Source organism: Tachyglossus aculeatus, chromosome 6 (assembly GCF_015852505.1).
Source record: "Tachyglossus aculeatus isolate mTacAcu1 chromosome 6, mTacAcu1.pri, whole genome shotgun sequence".
Taxonomy (NCBI): domain Eukaryota; kingdom Metazoa; phylum Chordata; class Mammalia; order Monotremata; family Tachyglossidae; genus Tachyglossus; species Tachyglossus aculeatus.
The window spans coordinates 12,059,999-12,085,144 of NC_052071.1; the positions used below are offsets into that span (position 1 = coordinate 12,059,999).

Here is a 25,146-nt window from a genome sequence, read left to right on the forward strand (position 1 = left end):
GAACAGAATCTGGGCACGAGCCTGCTAAATCCCTGTCATAACTCCTTGCCGTCCCTCAGGGAATGTTTCAACACCAGTTCCAAGACTTGACTGTCGAACCAGGGGAAAAACCCAGCAGGCAGGTCCAAGGCATTAGCGGCAGCCACGCGATAATGTGTTTATTGCCGAGGCTGCTGAGAATACAGTTAGACCATCCATTGTGCCCAGGCTTGGAATGGTTTCCAAGAAAGAGAGGCTCATCTCATCATTTTTCTGCTGAAAACTTGCAGATTGTACCATAAGAGGTTTGTGGGAAGGATCTGTTTGTTCGCTGCATTTGCAGAGTTATATCAATCTTAACCCTATGCCCCCTCACTACGTCCAAAAGACTTTCAGGCAAGCCCAAGTTCTCAGAAAAGGGGTATTTCTGTTAGTGGCAGAGAAAATTGTACTAGGATTCAGACTGTAAGCTTGTTATGGGCAGGGAACATTTCTGCTAATTGTTATATTACACTCTCCCAAACTATACGGTGCTCTGCACATAGTAAGCGCTCCATCAATACCACCGATTGACTGGCTGATTGATTTTACTAAACCGAATTTCAGGAAAGCCCATCAGAAGCTTAAGCATTAAAGTGTTTCCGGGTTGAATTTTGAGGTACCAGCCCTGATCTTCAGGTACGCTGAGAAGCGGCGTGGTTCAGTGGAAAGAGCCCAGGCTTTGGAGTCAGAGGTCATGGGTTCAAATCCCGACTCCGCCAAATGTCAGCTGTGTGACTTTGGGCAAGTCACTTCACTTCTCTGTGCCTGAGTTCCCTCATCTGTAAAATGGGGATTAAGACTGTGAGCCCCCCATGGGACAACCTGATTGCCTTGTATACCCCCAGCGCTTCGAACAGTGCCTTGCACATAGTAAGCGCTTAATAAGTACCATAATAATAATTATTATTATTAACCAAAGAGCCAACCTGAATCAGGGAATTGTAGAAACACTTATTGCCCTCCAGTTTAACAGAAGCCCAAGGAAACTAAACTCTAAGAAAGAAAGAAACTTGGCTCAAAAATTGAAGGATTGTGGATAGCAGGTTTATTCAGTCTTGTGGCAGTGTCATAAGATGTACCGTTTCTGAGATTTTATAAGGGTGGGAGAGATGGTGAAGGTGGGGAGCGGGAAGGTGAGGTTTGTCTTTTGAACATCTTGTTGTGATATTTGTTAAGCATCAAACACTGTTGGAAGCGCTGGGGTAGTTGCAAGGTAATTGAGTAGAACACAGTCCCTTTTCCACAGGGGGTTCGCATTCTCCATTCATTCATTCAGTCGCATTTATTGAGCGCTTTCTGCGTGCAGAGCACTGTACTAAGCGCTTGGGAAGTGCAAGTTGGCAACATATAGAGACGGTCCCTACCCAACAACAGGCTCCCAGTCTACAAGACTGTAAGCTCGTTGTGGGCAGGGAATGTGTCCGTTTATTGCTATATTGTACTCTCCCAAGCACTTAGTACAGTGCTCTGTGCACAGTAAGCACTCAATCAATACAATTGCCTGAATGAATGAATAAATAGGAGGGAGAATGGGCATTGAATCCCCATTTTGCAAATGAGAATCTGAGGCCCAGAGAAGAGGAGTGACTTGCCCAAGATCACACAGCAGACAAGTGGCAGAAGAGGGATTAGAACCCAGGTCCTCTGACTCTCAGGCCTATCCTCTTTCCAAGAGACCGCACCACTCCTCTCTGCAATGCAAGTTTTATTTTTGAAATTTGAAAATTGCCCTCTTCTTGAGAACCACCTTTAATGATTCGGAGAAATCATTAAATCGGTTGTTCAGATATGCAGATCGTTGAACAGCAGCAGTGATTAAGAGAGTGTAAAAGCAGCTCGGCATAATGGTTAGAGCCCAGGCCTGGACACCAGAAGGACCTGGCTTCTAATTCCGGCCCCGCCACTTGTCTGCTGAAGCACAGAGATGTTAAGTGTATCCACTGGGGTGGATACAAGCAAATCAGGTTGGACACAGTCCCTGTGCCACGCAGGGCTCACGAGTCTCTATCCCCATTTTGAAGATGAGGTAACATAGTAAGCGCTTAACAAATGCCATTATTATTATTATTATTATTATTATGCTGTATCCACTAGGCAACCTTGCTCCCTGCTCTAGAACTTCTGAACTGGCAAATGGTCCCTACCAAATAAGATGTCATCGTATTTTTTTATTTTTTTAAATGATATTTTTTAAGCACATATTATGCACCCGGCACTCTATTAAGGACTGGGCAGATACAAGCCAATCAGGTCGGACACAGTCCTTGGCCCACCGTCTTAATCCCCATTTTACAGATGAGGTAACTGAGGCCCAGAGAATTCAAGTGACTCACCCAAGGCCACAGAGCCGACAAGTGGCAGAGCTGGGATTAGGACTCAGGTCTTTCTGACTCTAAGGTCCGTGCTCTATCCATTAGGGCACACTGCTTCTTTTTTTTTATGGTATTTGTCAAGCGTTTACTATGTGCCAGGCACTGGGGTGGGTAGAAGCAAACCGTGCCGTGCCCTAGGTCTCACAGCAGACAAGTGACGGAGCCTTTTTTTTAGAACCCAGGTCCTTCAGATTCCCGGGCCCATGCTCTAGCCACTAGACCACACTGCTACCTCTCTTCCAAGGCAGGATAATACGCAGTCCATTGGCATCTACCTCAGCGCTTAGAACAGTGCTTTGCACATAGTAAGCGCTTAATAAATGCCATGATTATTATTATTATCTACCGAAACTTAACCGCTGCATGAAGCAGCCCTACTTTCATAGGCAGCTTCACCCTTCTCCCTCCCCTTCCCGGTTTCCCCGGCTCTCATTTGATCGGATTCATTTGTGTAGAGAAACTCTCAGGGCCTCTTCCCATATTACTAAATTCTCTTCTCACTGGGCCCCAGCCAGATGCCCAGGTTGCTTTGAGTGACTTCAGTTCCCTTCGAATGTATGTGGTGGTGTTTCTCTCTTTATTGAAAGAATGAACGAGCCATCCTTCAGCCCCCATTCTGATGTGACCCAGTTCAGGCAACTTGGGGTTGAATCCTGGGTTGGTTTTTATACGGCGGAAAATGCAAGTTTCTGCAGACTCGTGTGGCTACTACGAGATGAGGATTTACAACTGTCGAGGGGGGTGTTTAATGGTTTTAGGTTTGCTGCGGAGACCGGAATCGGGTGAAACTTGAATATTTCATGAGCGAAGGCGCTTATGTCTTTCCACACATGCCTAGGGTTATCTTGTTCGTGTAAGACGCTTTCTGTTGAAAAGGGTGGTGGGAAATAGCAATTGGAGAGAAAGTGGAGTTGCTTTATCCATTATTTACAGCAACTGCAGTGACCTCCTGGAGACGAGCTAAAAGGTGGGAGGAGGCTATTGGCAGAGAGAAAATGAGAATTATTTTGAGTGTAGGATTTGTGGGGCATCACAACCCCAAGCTGGGTCATGATTCAGGCTCACCTGACATCTGTAAATTCCTTATTGAACCTGCGAGAAAAATTCTTAGTTAGCTTCCAGGTATTTTTGTATTCTCGGGGATTTTTTTTCCCTATACCAGATGTTTTTCTTCACCTGGGTCTGGGGGATGGTTTCCTTTAAAGCCAGCTCGGTCAGTGAAGGATAATAATAATAATCATCATAATAATGATAGTATTTCTAAGCACTTAGTATGTGCCAGGCGCTGTACTAAGCACTGGGGTGGATACAGGCAAATCAGGTTGTACGTTGTGCCCAACTGGGGCTCACAGGCTCTATCCCCATTTTATAGATGAGGTAGTCGAGGCCCAGGGAAGTGAAGTGACTTGCCCATGGTCATACAGCAGACCAGTGGTGGAGCTGGGATTAAGACCCAAGACCTTCTGACTCGTAGGGCCATCCACTACACGACTTTCCTTCTTGAAGCTGCAAGAGAAATTCTTAGTTAGCTTCCAGGTATTTTTTATATTCTCTGGGTTTTTTTTTTTCCCTTTACCAAAAGTTTTTCTTCACCTGAGTCTGAGGGATGGTTTCCTTTAGAGCCAGCTCTGTCAGTGGAGGATGATACAGGAGCCCCATTTCATCACCTCAGTCCCTTCCAGATTCATACCCAGCAGTGGGAGTGGGGGTGTCTTCAGAATAGGGCTGTGGGGTGCATGATTTGGATGAAACAGGTCTGGGTGCCTTCACCCGCAAGGCGTGGCTCTGTGAAAATAATAGTAATGATGGCATTTATTAAGCGCTTACTATGTGCAAAGCACTGTTCTAAGCGCTGGAGAGGTTACAAGGTGATCAGATTGTCCCATGGCGGGCTCACAGTCTTAATCCCCATTTTGCAGATGAGGGAACTGAGGTACAGAGAAGTGAAGTACTTCTCAAGCGCTTTGTACTTCCCAAGCGCTTAGTACAGTGCTCTGCACACAGTAAGCGCTCAGTAAATACGAGTGATTGATTGAAGTGACTTGCCCAAAGTCACACAGCTGACAGTTGGCGGAGCTGGGATTTGAACCCCTGACCTCTGACCCCAAAGTCCGTGCTCTTTCCACCGAGCCACGCTTGGGAGTCAGAGGTCATGGGTTGTAATCCGGGCTCCGCCACTTGCCGGCTGTGTGACTTTGGGCAAGTCACTTAACTTTTCTGTGCCTCAGTTCCCTCATCTGTAAAATGGGGATTAAGACTGTGAGCACCATGTGGGACAACCTCATCACCTTGTATCCTTCCAGCGCTTAGAACAGTGCTTTGCACACCATTATTATTATTATTATTATTATTATTGTTATTATTAATCAGAGGCAAGCTCGCTAATGGCACCTCTTCTCACCTGCCAGAAAAATACCAGATTTCCGATAGGAGACCCTGTGAAATTTCTGCCGAGTTAAGCCCGGCCCTTGATTAGTCAGTCATTGGTGTTTATTGAACGCATTTATTGAGTGCTCATTGTGTGCAGAGCCCTGTATTAAGCACCTGGGAGAGTATAGTACAGTGGAGTTGGTAGGCACTATCCCTGCCCTCCCTGTAGTTAGGCTTACAATCTAGAGCCCTCCCTCCTCACCTTTCCACCTCTCCTCTTCTCTCCCCTTCCCAGCCCCTTTGAGAGATGGCTTTTTAGAAGGACATGGAAGAATCAATCAACCAATAGTCTTTATTGAGCATTTTTTCTCTCCGATTTACTCAAACTGAATTTATAATAATTATAATAATAATGGTATTTAAGCCCTTACTATGTGCCAAGCATTGTTCAAAGCACTGGAGTGGATATAAGGTAATCAGGTTGTCCCATGTGGGGCTCGCAGTCTTAATCCCCATTTTACAGATGAGGCACAGAGAAGTTACACAGCGTCACACAGCTGATAAGTGGTGGAGCTGGGATTATTCATTCATTCATTCAGTCAGTCAGTCACTTGTATTAATAATGATGGCATTTATTAAGCGCTTACTATGTGCAAAGCACTGTTCTAAAGTGCTGGGGAGGTTACAAAGAAATCAGGTTGTGCCATGGGGAGCTCACAGTCTTAATCCCCATTTTACAGATGAGGTAACAGGCACAGAGAAGTTAAGTGACTTGCCCAAAGTCATTGAGCACTTACTGTGTGCAAAGCATGTACTAAGCACTTGGAAAGTACAATTTGGCAACAGATACAGTCCCTACCCAACAGCAGGCTCATGGTCTAGAAGTGAGACACAGACAACAAAACAAGTAGACAGGTGTCCATATGATCAAAATAGATCCATAGAATTATAGATATATGCACATCATTAATAAAATAGAGTAATAAATATGTACAAATACACCCAAGTGCTGTGGGGGATTAGAACCCACAACCTCTGACTCCCAAGCCACTAAGTCAAGCTGTATCCTGCTCCCTCTTCCTTGGCTTTTTCCGATCGATCAGATGGAGAAGAATTTGTGGGATCACTTGCCGTCACTCTAGGCTTGATTTTTTGGGGTCTGTGGCTCTTGCCATAGGAAAGAGATGCTGGCTGCCTTAATCAATCAGTGGTATTTATCAAGCACTTACTATGTGCAGAGCACTTCACTAAACACTGGGGAGAGTACTTTAGCAATCGTTGTTAACGTGCCATTTCCCATCTAGGGATCTGGGCCACATTCCAGTGGGAAAAATGATCTGAATCCAAATGATAGCTTTTGATTTTTCTCCCTTAGTCTATATGCTCTAGCCTAGGTTTCCCAATTAATGGCAGCTGTCAAAGTTGTGTAACTAGAAGAAAAGCAGGGATGGGGAGGCTTAAGGGTCTTCAGTCACCTGCCACTTGTCTGCTGTGTGACCTTGGGCAAATCACTTCACTTCTCTGGGCCTCAGTTACCTCATCTGTAAAATGGGGATTGAGACTGTGAGCCCCACGTGGGACAGGGACCGTGTCCAACCCGATTTGCTTATATCCACCCCAGCGCTTACTACAGTGCCTGGCACGTAAGTGCTTAACAGTAATAGTATTAATAAGAAGGGTTTTTTTTAAATGAGAAAGATAGTATATTCTCAGAGGACCCCTATAGCGTATAAGCTCTCTGTCGGCAGGGAACATGATTGCCAACTCTGTTGTACTCTCCCCAGCGCTTAGTACAGTACTGTGCAACACAGTAAGCGCTCAGTACATACCATTGATTGTTGGAACAAGAGGAGGGGAACAGGTTTGCATGGACACAGTGTGCTCAGTGTTGTTAAACACTGGCCTGGGCTCCTGAAAGCGGCCGACAAATCTCCATCTGTGGAGCCCTCTTTTTTAAAGTGGATTGTGGTATTCTTACAGCACTGGGGTTCTGTCAGCGGTCCACGTAATCACAGAACTTGAGCAGTCGACTCTTCTCCACGCAGTAGCCTCGTTGAAATCCCGGGAATTTTGAATGCATTCCAGGAAATGTCCTTCAAATTCCCTATTAGCAGGATTTCTAAATCATAAACGGTGCCTCTATCTCAAACTATCTGATGATTCTTTTGGGGGTTCTGATTTTAGTACTTCACTGGGGAATAGTGCGTTTCTTCATATCCGACAGATGATCGCTCCTCCCAACCATCAGAGCCTTATTTAGGTAGTCAGTCATATTTATTGAGCGCTTTCTGTGTGCAGAGCACTGTACTAAGCACTTGGGGAGTAGAATATAACAATAAACAGATACATTCCGTGCCCACATCGAGTTTACAGTCTAGAGGGGGAGACAGACATGAATATACATAAAGAAAATTACAGATTTGTATATAAGTGCTGTGGGGCTGGAGGGGGCGGATGAATAAAGGGAGCAAGTCAGGCCGACACAGAAGGGAGTGGGAGAAGAGGAAAGGAGGGCTTAGTCAGGAAAGGCGTCTTGGACGAAATGTCCTTTCAAGAAGACTTTGAAGTGGGGGAGAGTAATTGTCTGTCGGATATGAGGAGGGGAGGGCAGAGGAGAGAGCCAGATTGAAGGAACATCTCCTCCAAGAGGCCTTCCCACCTAGACCCTCTTTTCCTCTTCTCCCACTCCCTTCTGTGTCACTATTGCGCTTGGATTTGCATCCTTCATTCACCCTTCCCCCAGCCCCACAGCGGTTATGTACCTATCCATAATTAATTTATGTGTATTATTGCCTCCCCCTCTAAGTAAGCTCGTTGTGGGCAGGAAATTGTCTACTAACTCTGTTATATTGTACTCTCTCATACGCTTAGTACAGTACACAGTAGGCACTCAATAAATACGACTGATTGATTTCAAGGATATAGTCAGTCGATTAAGTGGTGCGGCTAAGGCCTTAAAGAAATATTCATTTGCCAGAGCTTGCTGACTGCCCAAAGAAGTCGGATTCTGGACCTGGATAATAGGACTCAAATATGTTGCTTAGGAACAGCGCAGCCTTAAGTTGCGAGGGTGATTTCAAAGTTGCATATTAATTAGAAAGTTACAATAATTTGATTTTTTCTTCAAGAATTTTTAAGATAATAATAATAATTATGGTATTTTTTAAGCACTTTCTATGTGCCAAGCACTGTCTTAAGCCTTGGGGTAGGTACAGGGTAGGGCTCACGGTTTTAACCCCCATTTTACAGATGAGGTAACTGAGGCACAGAGAAGTTAAGTGGCTTGCCCAAGGTCACACAGCAGGCAAGTGGCAGAGCCAGGATTAGAACCCATGTCCTCTGACTCTCAAGCCCATGCTCTTTGAAAAAACTGCCACTCAATAATTTCATATGATCTAAATCAAATATGTCAAATTTGCAACCTCCCCCCTGCCCCTGGGCTGGTTGCAGGGAATTTGTATCAAAACATCAATAATTTGGGTAGTATAATAATAATAATGGTATTTGTTAAGTGCTTACTATGTGTCAAGGAGTGTTCTGAGTGCTGGGGTAGATACAGGTAATCAGGTTGCCCCACATGGGGCTCACAGTCTTCATCCCCATTCGACAGAAGAGGGAACTGAGGCCCAGAGAAGTGAAGTGACTTGCCCAAGGTCACACAGCCAACAAGTGGTGGAGCGGGGATTAGAACCCGCGACCCGACTCCCAAGCCACGCTCTTTCCACTGAGCCACGCTACTCAAGGGCCGTATGCCCGATTGCAACCTGAGGAAGCAACCTCAAAAAAGTATGTCTCAGCCTCTTTTCTCTCTCTACCTTGGATTCATTCATTCAGTCGTATTTATTGAGCGTGTACTGTGTGCAGAGCACTGTACTAAGCGCTTGGGAAGTACAAATTGGCAACATATAGAGGCGGTCCCTACGCAACAACGGGCTCACAGTCTTGGATGAACCAGAGGCCTGGAAAATCCTTTCCTTCCTCTCCCCCTCGTCCCCCTCTCCATCCCCCCCATCTTACCTCCTTCCCTTCCCCACAGCACCTGTATATATGTATATATGTTTGTACATATTTATTACTCTATTTATTTATTCATTTTATTTGTACATTATCTATTTATTTTATTTTGTTAGTATGTTTGGTTTTGTTCTCTGTCTCCCCCTTTTAGACTGTGAGCCCACTGTTGGGTAGGGACTGTCTCTAAATGTTGCCAATTTGTACTTCCCAAGTGCTTAGTACAGTGCTGTGCACATAGTAAGCGCTCAATAAATACGATTGATGATGACGATGATGATGAAAATCATGACCGCGGACATTGAGCTGCTACCGCACTGACAGATCCTGCGATACGCAGCCAATCTTCAATGCTTTTCCCATTTTGGCCATTGCCATGCCCAAACCCACTCCCCGACACCGCAGTCACTCCCACCCACTGCCTTCCTTTGGCTTACTTGACTGCACATTAACACCCTTCCTGGAGGGGAAGAAAAAAGAAATGAAATTCAAAACCATCAGGTTGCTTCTTCATTAGCAGTTCTGAGGAGAAAGTTTGGGGCCACTGGTGTGGTGCCGGATGGTGAAGCGAAAACTAACAATAATAATAATAATGATGGCATTTGTTAAGCGCTTACTATGTGCAGAGCGCTGTTCTAAGCTCTGGGGAGGATACAAGGTGATCAGGTTGTCCCACGTGGGGCTCACAGTCTTCATCCCCATTTTCCAGATGAGGGAACTGAGGCCCAGAGAAGTGACTTGCCCAAAGTCACACAGCTGACAAGCGGCGGAGCCAGGATTAGAACCCATGACCTCTGACTCCCAAGCCCGTGCTCTTTCCACTGAGCGACGCTGCTTAAAGCCAAGATTTAGACAACAGACCTCTAGACTAGAAGATCAGTGTGGGCAGGGAACATCTCTACCAGCTCATTTATTCTTTCAGTCGTATTTATTGAGCGCTTACTGTGTGCAAAGCTCCGTAGTAAGCGCTTGTGAGAATACAGTATAACAATCAACAGATACTTCCCTTCCCACAATGAGTTTACAGTCTAGAGATTGTATTGTACTCTCCCAAGCGCTTAGTACGGTTCTCTGTACAAGGTAAGCACTCTCTGCCGCTTGCCTGCTGTGTGACCTTGGGCAAGTCACTTCACTTCCCTGTGCCTCAGTTACCTCATCTGTAAAATGGGGATTGAGACCGTTAGCCCCATGTGGGACAGAGGCCGTGTCCAACCCAGCTTGTACCCGCTTAGTACAGTACCTGGCACATAGTAAGCGCTTAATAAAAACTATAATAATTATTGTTATAAATGCCAAATCCTCCATAATTTTAATTAGTTGTGTTTTACAGTACTTGTGAGTACTCTCCCCCTGCATAGAACGTAGAATAGAGTCAGCTTTTTGGTCCGTAAACGGTTTTCTTGCCAAAAGTCTTCTGCGCAGTTTGTGGAGTGGCTGTGGGGAAGCGAAGCCAGGAGAGGTGGGTTTCTGTAACAGATTCCTCTGCTAAACCCCATCTCCCTTTTAACAAAAACAAAAACAAAAAATCTCCCGGAATTCTCTTCTCAAATCTTTGGGGTGGTTTATCTGCCGAGGGGATTTTCATGGTTTTGTTGAAAATCTGGTGTAATTATTCTGCGCCTTCTATCAATCTCACGCAACAAACCTTGTCTGGTGTGTCTTGGGGATGAGTGAGCTGCTGTTGAGAGGAAATAGGGACGGAAAGTGCCACCTTTCTGAACCAACTCGCACCCTGAACACAACCCGTGGGCCTGATGTAGCTTGCCCCCGGATTAGAGGTTATTTTATTCAAAGATGACACTGTTGGCATTGTATACTCTTTTTTTCAAAATGGTATTCATTAAACACCTACCATGTGCCGGGGACTGGACTAAACACTGGAGTAGATCCAGGATAATTACATTGGGCACAGTTTCTGTCCCAGCTGGGGCTCGCAATCTTAATCCCCATTTTACAGATGAGGTAACTGAGGCAAATAGAAATGAAGTGACTTGCTCAAGTCCTGTAGCAGACAAGTGGCAGGGCTGGGATTAGAACCCAGCTCTTCACCCCCTCCACCTGCGCATCCCACCCCATCCCTTCACACCTAATCAGGGCTCTTGCCCCCTCTCTTCTTCCCTCTCTGATGGCCATCTCCAACTGTTCACACTCCATTGTTGTTTTCCCCACTGCTTTCAAACATGCCCACCCCTCCCCCGTCCTTAAAGAAATCCTCCCTGGACCCCACAACTCCCTCCAGTTATCGCCCCGTCTCCCTCCTTCCATTCCTCTCCAAATTCCTTGAGCGAGTTGTCTACACCCGTGATCTTAAGTTCCTCTCCTCCAGTTCTCTCCTCGACCCCCTCCAGTCATGTTTCCGTCCCCTTCGCTCCGCAGAAACCGCCGTCTCAAAGGTCACCGATGATCTCCTTCTTGCCAAATCCAGTGGCCTCTACTCCACGACCGCTCAGCTGCCTTCAACACTGTCGACCGCCCCCTTCTCCTGGAAGCATTAGCCAACCTCGGCTTCACTGACACTGTCCGCTCTTGGTTCTCCTCCTATCTCTCCGGCCGCTCATTCTCAGTCTCTTTTGCGGGCTCCTCATCTGCCTCCTACCCACTAACCGTTGGGGTCCCTCCAGGCTCAGTTCTGGGTCCCCTTCCATTCTCCATCTACTCCCATTCCCTTGGAGAACTCATTCACTCCCACGGCTTCAACTACCATCTCTATGAAGATGATTCCCAGACTTACATCTCCAGCCCTGATCTCTCTCCAGGCTCGCATTTCCTTCTGACCTCAAGACATCTCTATTTGGATGTCCTGCCGACACCTCCAACCTAACGTGTCCAAAATAGAACTCCTTATCTTCCCACCCAAACCCCGTCCTTCCCCTGATTTTCCCATCACTGTAGACAGCACCACCGTCCTTCCAAGCCTGTAACTTTGGCGTTAACCTTGACACAGCTCTCTCATTTAACCCACATGTTCAATCTGTCACTAAATCATGTCGGTTTAACCTTCACATCGCTAAACTTTGCCCTTTCCTCCCCCTCCGTACTGCTACCACGTTAATCCAAGCACTTATCCTGTCCCACCTTGATTACTATATCAGTCTCCTTGCTGTCCTCCCTGCCTTCTGTCTCTCCCTACTCCAGTCCATACCTCACTCTGTCGCCTGGATCATTTTTCTACAAAATCATTCAGTCCATGTTTCCCCACTCTTCAAGAACCTCCAGTGGCTGCCCATCCTCCTCCACATCAAACCAACTCCTTACTATCGACTTTAAAGCACTCAATCACCTTGCCCCCTCCTATCTTACCTCGCTACTTTCATCCTACAACCCTGGCCACACACTTCGCTCCTCTAATGACAGCCTTCTCCCTGTACCTCAGTCTCGTCTACCTTGCTGCCGACAGCTCGCCCACTTCCTTCCTCTGACCTGGAATTCCCTCCCTCTTTATATCCAAGAGACAATTACTCTCCTCACCTTCAAAGCCTTACTGAAGGCCCACCTCCTCCAAGAGGCCTTCCCTGACTAAGCCCTCCTTTCCTCTTCTCCCACTCCCTTCTGCATCACCCTGATTTGCTCCCTTTATTCACCTCCCCCGTAACCCCACAGCATTTGTGAATGAATCCATATTTTATTTATTGATCTTAATGTCTGTTTCCCCTCTGTACTGTAATTTAGTGGTCTGTCAAATCTGTTATATTATAACAAGCACTTAGTACAGTGTTCTGCACACAGTAAGTGTTCAGTGTATATGACTGATTGATGACTCCGACTCCTTACCCCTCTAAACTGTAAACTCCTTGTGGGCGGGGATGATGTGTTCCAACTCTACTGCATTGTACTCTCCCAAGCACTTAGTACAGTGCTGTACTCATAAGCTCTCAATAAATAGCAATGAGTGAATGGTTACCCCCTCCAGCCATCTTGCAGTGCATGCCGTCGACTGCATGGGGCCGCTTGGCATAGTGGATAGAGCACGGGCCTGAGAATCAGAAGGTCGTGGCTTCTAATCCGGGCTCCGCCAATTGTCAGCTGTGTGACTTTGGGCAAGTCACTTTACTTCTCTGTGCCTCAGTTACCTCTTCTGTAAAATGGGGATTGAGACCGTGAGCCCCACATGGGCCAAGGACTGTGTCCAACCTGATTTGCCTGTATCCTCCCCAGGGCTTAGTACAGTGCCTGGCACATAGTAAGCATTTAACCAATACCATACTTATTATTTTGGGGCCTGGATGAGAGAGCTTGGGTGACTCAACCCAACCCATCCCCCCTATGGCAGAAATAATAATAATGATGGCATTTAAGTGCTTACTATGTGCAAAGCACTGTTCTGGGGAGGATACAAGGTGATCAGGTTGTCCCATGGTGGGGCTCACAGTCTTAATCCCCATTTTCCAGATGAGGTAACTGAGGCACAGAGAAGTGAAGTGAATTGCCCGAAGTCACACAGTTGGCAGAGGCGGGATTTGAACCCATGACCTCTGACTCCCAAGCCCGGGCTCTTTCCACTGAGCCTCGCTGCTTCTCTAGGCCTAGCTGACGGTAGGATGTCATTTCTCCCAGTCTGTAAAACTAGGAGAGAGGACTGCCCCTACTCTAGGTGTCAGCAGAAAAACCAGCAGGGTCATTCGGCCGAAGTCCAGATGTGGGTGAAAGATTCTCTCATCATGCAGAAGTTGACCAGAGAAGAGACCCTTAAGGTTTAGCTGTGGGTGAAAGGTACTCCCATTGTGGACAAGAGATGCAGAGAGACCCCCCCAGCAGCATGGTATAGTAGATAGAGCATGGAACTCAGAACCAGAAGGTCAAGGGTGACCTTGGACAAATCACTTTACTTCTCCGTGCCTCAGTTACCTCATCTATAAAATGGGAATTGGGTGTGTGAGCCCCCCCCACCATGGGACGGGGACTGTGTCCAATCCGATTTGCTTGTATCCCCCCAGCGCTTAGTCCAGTACATAGTAAGTGCTTAACACATTCCATAATTATTATTATTTCATCTCATTTCTGGAAGGAGACCATTCCAAGAATAGAGCTCGGGCTCTTGTAGGCCGCTGATCCCTTAAAACGTAATGTGTTTTTTGGAAACTGATAAAGGACTCCAAATCAATGCAGTGGAAAGGAATAAACATTTCTTTTTAGAGCCAAACACAGTGTAACTGAAGAAGTAGAAATCTTATCGAATGCATCTAAATTAAGGATTTCATCCTGCTTTGGAAACTTGAAATTGATCGTGCGGGTTTTTGAAATTCCCACCAGCTCACCAGAAATGGAACCAAACCTCCTGTCACGAGACTTCTGCAGCCTCTGCCTAAACCATTATTATTATTATTATTGAGATTTTGTAGCCCCCTTTAGGTACTTGGAGGCATTCAGGCTCCAGTTCTCCCGGGAACCCTGGACTCCTGGGTTTGCTCGGGGCTGCCCATCGGTTATTTCACTCCCGATGGCTGATAGTAACTGCCTGCCCCTGAACAAAATACCCATGCAAATGACCATCCTAATGCTGAGATGCCACTTTTACAATAGCCAAATAAAAGCATGGAGCGAGCCTTTGATCGTCAAAGTTTGGCCCAGGGACAAATGACATCAATGGTTCACTCGTTCATTCATTCAATCCTATTTATTGAGCACTTACTGTGTGCGGAACACTATACTAAGCACCTGGAAAGTACAATTCGGCAACAAATAGACAATCCCTACCCAACAACGGGCTCACAGTCTAAAAGGGGAGAGACAGACAACAAAACAAGTAGACAGGCATCAGTAGCATCAATATAAATAAATAGAATTATAAGTATATACACATTAATGACAAATAGAATAATAAATAGAATAATAGTAATGGTATTTATTAAGCACTTACTATGTGCAAAGCACTATTCTAAGTGCTGGGGAGGTTACAAGGTGAACAGGTTGTCCCACGGCGGGCTCACAGTCTTCGTCCCCATTTGACAGATGAGGGAACTGAGGCCCAGAGAAGTTGAGTGATTTGCCCAAAGTCACACAGAGTCTTTCCAGATGCCACCTGGACAATTCACACCATTCCCTTAGGGCGCCAGTGGGAGACGTTTACATTCCCTTTCATCCGCCAGTTTGACGTCACAGTAGACTGGAGTTGTAGTAGCAGTTTGTGTATCATGGCCTGCTCTGTGCTCAAATTCATTGGCCTTCCTTTTTATCAATCAGTCAATCAATCATATTTACTGAGCGCTTACTGTATGCAGAGCACACAGCGTAGCCTATTCATTCATTCATTCAATCGTATTTATTGAGCGCTTACTGTATGCAGAGCACTGTACTAAGCGCTTGGGCAGTACAAGTTGGCAACATATAGAGACGGTCCCTACCCAACAACGGGCTCACAGTGAAGGAGCCGGGTTCTAATCCCAGCTCCACCATTTTGCCTGCTTTATGACCTGGGCAAGTCACTTCACTTCTGTATGCCTCCGTTACCTGATCTGTAAAATGGGGATTAAGACTGGGAACCCCATGTTGGGCAGGGACTGTGTCCAACCCGATTTACTCGTATCCATCCCAGAGCTTAGTACAGTGCCCGGCACACAGTAAGCATTTAACAAATGCCATTATTATTATTATTATTTGTATTATTATCATTACTACAGTGGACTAAAAAGCATGGATAGTGAAACGCCAAAGGGGGCCAGCCATACTGGGGAGGGGTTGGAGTAAAAATTTAGGGGTCTCTTGGGACCCCTTGAAGACAATTAAGTCAGGGCAGGAGTTTCTTTTCAGCGTGGCTTGGCCTCGTCAAAACCTATCACATCTCCTGAATCAATTAATAATAATAATAATAATAATAATAATTTTGGTATTTGTTAAGTGCTTACTATGTGCAAAGCACTGTTCTAATTAGTTGTAGTAGATCTGACAATCTTGTCAAATGACAGTATGCCTAGGAATCGCCTTCTGCTCTAGAAACGCAGCTGGGGTTTTTTTTTTCCCCAAAGATTTCTTAGGTTCGTTTAAAATCGAACAATCAATCACAAGCACCTGACTCTGTAGAGTACTGTAGTCTGCTCTTGGGAGAGTACGGTAAAGGCAGAAGACACGATCCCTGCTCTCAAGGAGCTTACAGTCAAGTGGGGGAGACCTACACTAAAGTAAAATTGTTGGTAAGGGAATTGGCAGAGTTTAAGGATAAGGACGGTGGTGTAATCATAATGATAGCATTTATTAAGCGCTTACTATGTACAAAGCACTGTTCTAAGCGCTGGGGAGGTTACAAGGTGATCAAGTTGTCCCACGGGGGGCTCACAGTCTTAATCCCCATTTTATAGATGAGGGAACTGAGGCCCAGAGAAGTTCAGTGACTTGCCCAAAGTCACCCAGCTGACAGGTGGCAGAGCTGGGATTTGAACCCATGACCTCTGACTCCAAAGCCCGGGCTCTTTCCACTGAGCCACGCTGCTTCTCTGGTGTAGTGGGTTATAGTGGAGAGAACCCAGATGTGGGCATCAGAATGTCATGGATTCTCAGGCCAGCTTTGCCACTTATCTTCTGGGTGACCTAGGGCAAGTCACTGCACCTCTCTAGGCCTCAGTTACCTCATCTGTGAAATGGAGATTGAGGCTGTGGCCCCACATGGGACAGGGACTGCGCCCAACCCGAATTGCTTGTGTCCACCCCAGCGCTTAGTACAGTGCCTGGCACATAGTAAGCGCTCAGCAGATACCATAGTTATTATTAGGGTGGGGTGAGTATCAGCGTGCTCAAGGGGTGCATAGGCGATGCAGAAGGGAGAGCAAATTGGGTGGGGAGAGGAGCGGTAAGTCAGGGAAAGCGTCCTAGAGGAGGGGAGATTTTAGTAGGGCTTCGAAGACGGGGAGAGCGGTGGTCTGTGGTGGTCTCTCAAAGTCAGTCCAAGCGTGGGACAGCAGACATCCCCAGAGCCACAATCGCCAACTTTTTACAGGGGGCAGGGATTGGGAGGGGCCGGGCTTCCCAGAGCAAATGGGGTCTTTTCAGCCCCAAGTAGAAACTCCCTCTAATTGAGTGAGTGCTTGCAGCCCCCAAAGTTACAGGGGTGGACCACCCCTGTGGCAAGGACAGCCACACCTGGGGTCCCCAAACCTAACGGGGCTCCAAGCCACCGGTTTCCCAGTCCCCAGCCCCTGCAGAGACTTTCCAGAGCACAATCAGATTTCCGTCTGAGGTCCGCGTTTGGCAATTGGTATATGACGATTCTTCCCCGAGACACACAGTAGTTTTGTAATGCGTGGTTTTTCCCCACACATTTTGGAGAGGTCACTGTCAGGTAATTCGGTCAATCGATTGTATTTATGAAGTTCTTAACTGTGCACAGAGCACTGTACTAAGCGCTTGAGAGAGTACAGTTGAACAGAGTCGGTGGAAAGGTTCTCTGCTCACAGTGAGCTTTCAGTCTAGAGGGGGAGACCGACATAAATAACTAACTAACTAACTAACTAACTAACTAACTAAATAAATAAATAAATAAATAGATAAATAAACATACATACATACATACATAAATAAAATGTATGTAGGTGCTATGGGGATGAGGGAGGGGTGAATGAAAGGTGCAAATCAAAGTGCAAGGAAAGCACAGAAAGGAGTGGGAGAAGAGGAAAGGAGAGCATAGCCAGGGAAGGCCTGCTGGAGGAGATGTGCCTTCAGTAAGGATTTCAATAATAATAATAATGATAGCATTTATTAAGCACTTACTATGTGCAGAGCACTGTTCTAAGCGCTGGGGGTGTTACAAGGTGATCAGGTTGCCCCACAGGGGGCTCACAGTTTTAATCCCCATTTTACAAATGAGGGAACTGAGGCCCAGAGAAGTTAAGTGACTTGCCCAAAGTCACACAGAGGAAAGTGCTCATCTGTTGGATGTGAATGGTTGGGCTTTTCCAGGCCAAAGATGGGACGTGGGCGAGAAGTGGGTGACGAGATAGACAAGGTAGACGTACAAAGAATAGTTTGACTTTAGAGGAGTGAAGTGTGCAAGCTGGGTTGTAGTAATAATAATAATAATAATGATGGCATTTATTAAGCACTTACTATGTGCAAAGCACAGTTCTAAGCACTGGGGAGATTACAAGGTGATCAGGTTGTCTGACAAGGGGCTCACAAGTCTTAATCCCCATTTTACAGATGAGGGAACTGAGGCCCAGAGAAGTGAAGTGACTTCCCCAAAGTCGCACAGCTGACAGTTGGCAAAGCCGGGATTCAAACCCATGACCTCTGACTCCAAAGCCTGGGCTCTTTCCACTGAGCCATGCTGCTTCTAGACTGTGAGCCTGTTGTTGGGTAGGGACCGGCTCTATATGTCGCCAACTTGGACTTCCCAAGTGCTTAGTCCAGTGCTCTGCACACAGTAAGCGCTTAATAAATACGACTGAATGAATGAATGACTAGAATGTTCTCCAATGACGTGTGTGTGTGTGCTCTGCACACAGTGAGCGCTCAATAAATACGATTGATTGATTGATTGATGTGGCCCGCAACAGGACAGAGGAGCCCACAGAGTTTGCACGGCCACACTGCGCAAGTGTTAGGAATGCTCTGCAGTTCGGAATGTGCAGAGAAGCAGTGTGGCCTAGTGGATAGAGCCCGGGCTTTGGAGTCAGAGATCATGGGTTCAAATCCCGGCTCTGCCAACTGTCAGCTGTGTGACTTTGGGCAAGTCATTTCACTTCCCCTGTGCCTCAGTTCCCTCATCTGTAAAATGGGGATTAAGACTGTGAGCCCCATGGGGGACATGCACGGTGTCCAAACTGATTACCTTGTATCTACCCCCAGCCCTTAGAACAGTGTTTGACATGGAGAAGCAGCGTGTCTCAGTGGAAAGAGCCCGGGCTTTGGAGTCAGAGATCATGGGTTCAAATCCCGGCTCCGCCAACCGTCAGCTATGTGACTTTGGACAAGTCACGTCACTTCTCTGTGCCTCAGTTACCTCATCTGGAAAATGGGGATTAAAACTGTGAGCCCCCTCTGGGACAACTTGATCACCTTGTAACCTCCCCCAGCACTTAGAACAGTGCTTTGCACATAGTAAGCGCTTAACAGATGCCATCATTAATTATTATTATATAGTAAGCACTTAACAAATACCATAAAAAACCAAAATAATAGTTGTATCCAGTGGACTCCTGGACCAGCCTGCAACAGTGCTGAAAAGCCTGGAAATGGCTCCCTTATCTGTCCTTGTTTTTGTATGTTATTTTCATGTATTTTTCACTTCACTCTTTCCTTTCATATCCCTTATCTCTACCCTTGTCTGTTGTGTGATCTTGGGCATGTCATTTCACTTCTCTGGGCCTCAGTTACCCCATCTGTAAAATTGGGGATTGAGGCCGTGAGCCCCACATGGGACAGGGACTGTGTCCAACCCGATTTGCTTGCAATAATGATAATAATAATAATATGGCATGTATTAAGTGCTTACTATGTGCAAAGCACTGTTCAAAGCACTGGGGGGGGATACAAGGTGATCAGGTTGTCCCACATGGGGCTCACAGTCTTCATCCCCATTTTACAGATGAGGGAACTGAGGCCCAGAGAAGTTAAGTGACTTGCCCAAAGTCACACAGCTGACAAGTGGCAGAGCCGGGATTTGAACCCATGACCCCTGACTCCAAAGCCCGGGCTGTTTCCACTGAGCCACGCTGCTCCACCCCAGTGCTTAGTACAGTGCCTGGCACATAGTAAGCGCTTATTACTCTATTCATTTATTATTACTCTATTTATTATTACTCTATTTATTTATTACTCTATTTATTTATTATTACTCTACTTATTTATTTATTTTACTTGTACATATCTATTCTATTTATTTTATTTTGTTAGTACGTTTGGTTTTGTTCTCTGTCTCCCCCTTTTAGACTGTGAACCCACTGTTGGGTAGGGACTGTCTCTAGATGTTGCCAACTTGTACTTCCCAAGCGCTTAATACAGTGCTCTGCACACAGTAAGCGCTCAATAAATGCGATTGATTGATTGATTAGGAAATACCAATATTATTATTATTACTACCCTCCCCCGCACCCTGCCACCATTCTTATATCATGGGATCCCTGATGTCTAATTTATCCTCCAGTGTAATGATAATGATTATGGTAGTTTTAAAACCTGCTGCGCCGCGCCGAACATTGTGCCAAGCACTAGGGTAAGTACAGTATAATCAGATCAGGCGCAGTCCCTGTCCCACAGTGCAAAGGAGAGGGCGTGCAGGTTTTTAATTCCCATTTTGCAGAGGAAGAAACTGAGGCCCAGAGAGGTTAAGTCACTTGCCCAAGGTCACCCAGGAGGCAAAGAGCCGAGCCAGGATTAGTACACAGATGGTCCCTGGCCCGTGCTCTTCCCACTGGGCCGCACTGCCCCTCTGTTGTAGTTTCGCCCTAGCCACTTGACCCGGCGCTGGCGAGACAGCGCTGTATTCGCACCCAGATCACTCGTCTCCAAGTGGAGACGCGACAGCTGACAGGAGGCCCGAACCAGGAGGTGCAATTGTGCCGGGGCCTCCTTTCATGAGAAGCAGCATGGCTCAGTGGAAAGAGCACAGGCTTGGGAGTCAAAGGTCAAGGGTTCGAATCCCGACTCTGCCGCGCGTCTGCTGTGTGACCCTGGGCAAGCCACTTAACTTCTCTGCGCCTCTGTTACCTCCTCTGTAAAATGGGGGTGAAGACTGTGAGCCCCACGTGGGACAGCCTGATCATCATCATCATCATCATCATCAATCGTATTTATTGAGCGCTTACTGTGTGCAGAGCACTGTACTAAGCGCTTGGGAAGTCCAAGTTGGCAGCATATAGAGACAGTCCCTACCCAACAGTGGGCTCACAGTCTAGAAGGGGGAGACAGAGAACAAAACCAAACATACTAACAAAATAAAATAAATAGAATAGATATGTACAAGTAAAATAAATAGAGTAATAAATATATACAAACATATATACATATATACAGGTGCTGTGGGGAAGGGAAGGAAGTAAGATGGGGGGGATGGAGAGGGGGACGAGGGGGAGAGGAAGGAAGGGGCTCAGCCTGATCACCTTGTATCCCCCCAGCGCTTAGAACAGTGCTTCGCACATAGTAAGCGCTTAACAAATGCCTTTATTATTATTATTATTCCCCGGGAAGATGCATTGAAAAGAGGCTTATGGGTTTTGCGTGTTAGAAGATGGCAGCTTTTATCAGGACCATAATTTCTTCCTTCTGTTTCTGTTTCTGGCTCTGCTCACTGTTTCTTTCCAACTGGAGTTTTTGGGGGGGAATCTCTGAAAAGTCAGGGGGCCAAGCTGTGAAGCAGCGTGGCTCAGTGGAAAGAGCGCCGGCTTGGGTTCCAACCCCGATTCCGCCCCTTGTCTGCTGTGTGACTTTGGGCAAGTCACTTCCCTTCTCTGTGCCTCAGTCACCTCATCTGTAAAATGGGGATTAAGGCTGTGATCACTTCACTTCTCTGTGCCTCAGTCACCTCATCTGTAAAATGGGGATGAAGACTGTGAGCCCCACGTGGGACAACCTGATCACCTTGTATCCCCCCCCGCAGCGCTTAGAACAGTGCTTTGCACATAGTATGCGCTTAACGAATGCCATCATTATTATTATCAGTTTGATCTTAGTTGGTTTTCTGCTTTTTGACTAGCTGAACTTTGCTTATTTGGGGATATAGACATAATAATAATAATGATGATGATGATGGAGCCCCTTCCTTCCTCTCCCCCTCGTCCCCCTCTCCATCCCCCCACCTTACCTCCTTCCCTTCCCCACAGCACCTGTATATATGTATATATGTTTGTACATATTTATTACTCTACTTATTTATTTATTTTACTTGTACCTATCTATTCTGTTTATTTTATTTTGTTAGTATGTTTGGTTTTGTTCTCTGTCTCCCCCTTCTAGACTGTGAGCCCACTGTTGGGTAGGGACTGTCTCTATATGTTGCCAGCTTGTACTTCTCAAGCGCTTAGTACAGTGCTCTGCACACAGTAAGCGCTCAATAAATACGATTGATTGATTGATTAAGCGCTTACTATGTACAAAGCACTGTTCTAAGCGCTGGGGAGGTTACGAGGTGATCAGGTTGTCTCACAGGGGACTCACAGTTTTAATCCCCATTTTCCAGATGAGGTAAGTGATATAGATATATATCAGTGGGGATATGTGTATGTGTGTGTGTATATATATGTGCACATATATATTTAAGTATATATATATATATGAATTATATAAAAAGATGGGTTTTGAGGGCAGTATGTAGGTTTTCCACTTTGAGGATCAAGCTGGTATAGAAGACGTAATGAGATCCTCAGGTCCCCAAAACATTGCAAAGTTATGACTCAGAAAAGCACTGTTATTTCTGTGATTCACGCCCTTAAAAGTGCCGTTGGCACTATAAATAGGCGGGTGGAAATGGAAATCTGGCAAGCGACGGAACCAGTTCAAGGTAAAACAGTGCCTCCCCAAGTTTCTAAGCCGTCTCATCCGGCCCTTTCGCTCTTTCCTCTTCCTGCTTTGACTTCCTCCGGATTGCTACCTTCCCCATCCACGAAGCAGCGATCCATCCCTGCCTATTGTTGTCACGTAATGATGGCAAGACAACAAAATGCGAACGAGTCTGTGCATATTTGGGTGCTGTCCAGGTGTGTGTATAAATGTACATATAGAAATCGTTCTTCATATTAAAATATGCCATTCCCACTCGTGTTATCAACAGCCCCTTCCATGTTATTTACATAGCGTCCACTCTAACTGTTTGGATCCAGTCATTAAAAAATTCCAAGCCCCTTTAAGCCTCAAGTAAAGTGGTATTCATCACCATAAGAAATTCAGAACCAAGGCCAAATTATGGATTTCATCCTAACCCTTTTAGTGGAGTGATTTCTAATTCTTTCTTAGAGAGGCAGCGTGGCTCAGTGGAAAGAGCCCGGGCTCTGGAGTCAGAGGTCTTGGGTTCAAATCCCGGCTCCGCCACTTGTCAGCTGTGTGACTTTGGGCAAGTCGCTTAACTTCTCTGGGCCTCAGTTACCTCATCTGTAAAATGGTGATTAAGACTTTGAGCCCCCATGGGACAAACTGATCACCTTGCAACCTCCCCCGTGCTTAGAACAGTGCTTTGCACATAGTAAGCGCTTAAAAAATGCCATCATTATTATCCCAGCTCTGCCGCCTGTCAGCTATGTGACTTTGGGCAAGCCACTTAACTTCTCTGTGCTTCAGTTACCTCATCTGTAAAACGGGGATTAAGATTGTGAGCCCCACATGGGACAACCTGGTCACCTTGTATCTTCCCCAGCGCTTAGAACCATGCTTTGCACATAGTAATCACTTAACAAATACCAAAATTATTATTATTAAACAAGTCAAGTGTGGGTCATTTCACTTTGGCACACACAAGTCGTTGTATCAAATTAAGCCCTTGCCAGATTTGGGTGTTTGAAGTTCATGGTTTGGGAGGTTGTATCACCAAAGATTGTATCTCCGAAACACAACGCACAGATCTCGATTCTTAAAGCTCAGACGTCTCAATTTAAGCCGTGGATTGGCGTATGGAAAAAACTGCGATCCCGAGGGCAAGAGAAATGCCTACCAAATTTATCGCATTATAATCTCCCAAGCACGGAGTACTGTGCTCTGTACTAAGCGCTCAATAAATACCATTGATAGACCAATTGACTCCCCCCCCCCCCCCACTGCAACCTTCTTTGAATACCCATTTCAGAGTTGGGCTAATTCTGACTCTGAAACCGCGAACTCTCCTAAAAACGCAGAAGTAAGGAAATACTGCTCACTCCTTAACTTCCATCATCATACACTGGCTTTGCTTTCTTTTATGCAGTTCCGTTCTATGGGATTTTACAGTCACTCACTTGGTTCTTGAAAACTGTAAGAAAACAAGGGTCGCTGTTTTTCTTTCTATTCCTTAGTCATATTGAGTTCTGTTTCTCACGGGATAATCAAAATATTCTTTCCACATTAAAGGGCTCTCTCTCTCTCCATGCCTAAGCGGCTGGCCCTTTTCCGGATTTGCCGGAGGACGGCTGGGGAGACTCCGGGGGCTTTGTAGACTCTGAACTGTTGTTGCCACTGGGAATGTAGCGAGGAGCAATACGGTGAAATAATAATAATAATAATAATAATTAGGGTGTTCGTTAAGCACGTCTTAGTGCTCGGGAGGGGTAGATTCAAATTACTCAGGTTGGACACCGTCCCTGTCCCACATAGGGCTCCCACTCGTAATCCCCATTTTACAGATGTGGTAACTGAGGCCCAGAGAAGTCAAGTGACTGGCCCAGGAGCCGGGATTAAAACCCATGACCTTCTGAGTCCCAGGCCAGTGCGCTATCCATTAAGCCATGCTGCTTCTCCAGGGTGAAAGTGAGAATGAACCCAGATGGACACGAGTCAGTTGTCCCAGGAATGATCCCAGTGGTTGCTGGACTTAGCCCTGGCGATTTGTTTTGTTTTTCTCTCTCTACGGGGCGGCGGCCGACCCATCAACTGATCCCATTAATTCCTTCCAGGAAGCGAAGCGCAGGAAACTCCCAGAGAAAGTGATTCAGTCCCAGTCTGGCTTATAGGAGGCCTGTACTCTGAACAGGGGAGGGCAGACACTCACAGGGGAAAAAAGAGTAGGTCTGAGGCAGGTCGAGAGCAACATCAGTAAAAATAATGGTCCATTCCTGCTTCCAAGGGCTAATCCTTGATTCAGTCCATTCCTTATGTCTCCAGGTCTCCACCTTTCCACCCCAAATCCAGCAACAAGACCGTCGAGGCTTTCTGCTCCCCTCAGGGATGGGGCTTTGCTCTTCCGGGTTTGGGCTATTTTATGGTGTCTGTTAAGCGTTTACCTTAACACTGTACTGAGCACTGTACTTGTAACTTGTAACTTGTACTTCCCAAGCGCTTAGTACAGTGCTCTGCACACAGTAAGCGCTCAATAAATACGATTGATGATGATGGTGATGAGCACTGGGCTAGAAACAAGCTAATCAGGTTGGACGCAGAACCTGTCCCACCTGGGGCTCACGATAGAAGTAGGAGGGAGAGCAGGTAGTGAATCCCCATTTTGCAGTTGAGGAAACTGAGGCTCAGAGAAGTGAAGTGACTTGCCCAAGTTCCTACGTGTGAATGACCCTCTGACTCTCAGGCCCGTGGTCTGTCCACTAAGCCACGTGAAGTGACTTGCCCAAGGTCACACAGCAGACAAGTGGCCAAGTTGGGATTAGAAACCAGGTCTTTCTGAATCCCAAGCCCGTGCTCTATCCATTAGGCCATGCTGCTTCTCTAGTTGTAGAAAACAGCTTGTAACCATCAATAATTAAACTAAGTTGCACTTGTCATAATTAATGAAGATATCATATCGGGTAATAGTATCTTAATCACCCTGAATCGG

The 25,146-nt window shown here is 46.2% G+C and overlaps 1 protein-coding gene across 1 annotated transcript in view; it reads left to right on the top strand.

Moving 5' to 3' along the window:
- Nucleotides 1-25,146, top strand: part of LOC119929832 (ubiquitin carboxyl-terminal hydrolase 12-like) — a 74,791-nt gene that overhangs the window by 14,075 nt on the left and 35,570 nt on the right. The gene's annotated exons all lie outside the window — the stretch shown is intronic.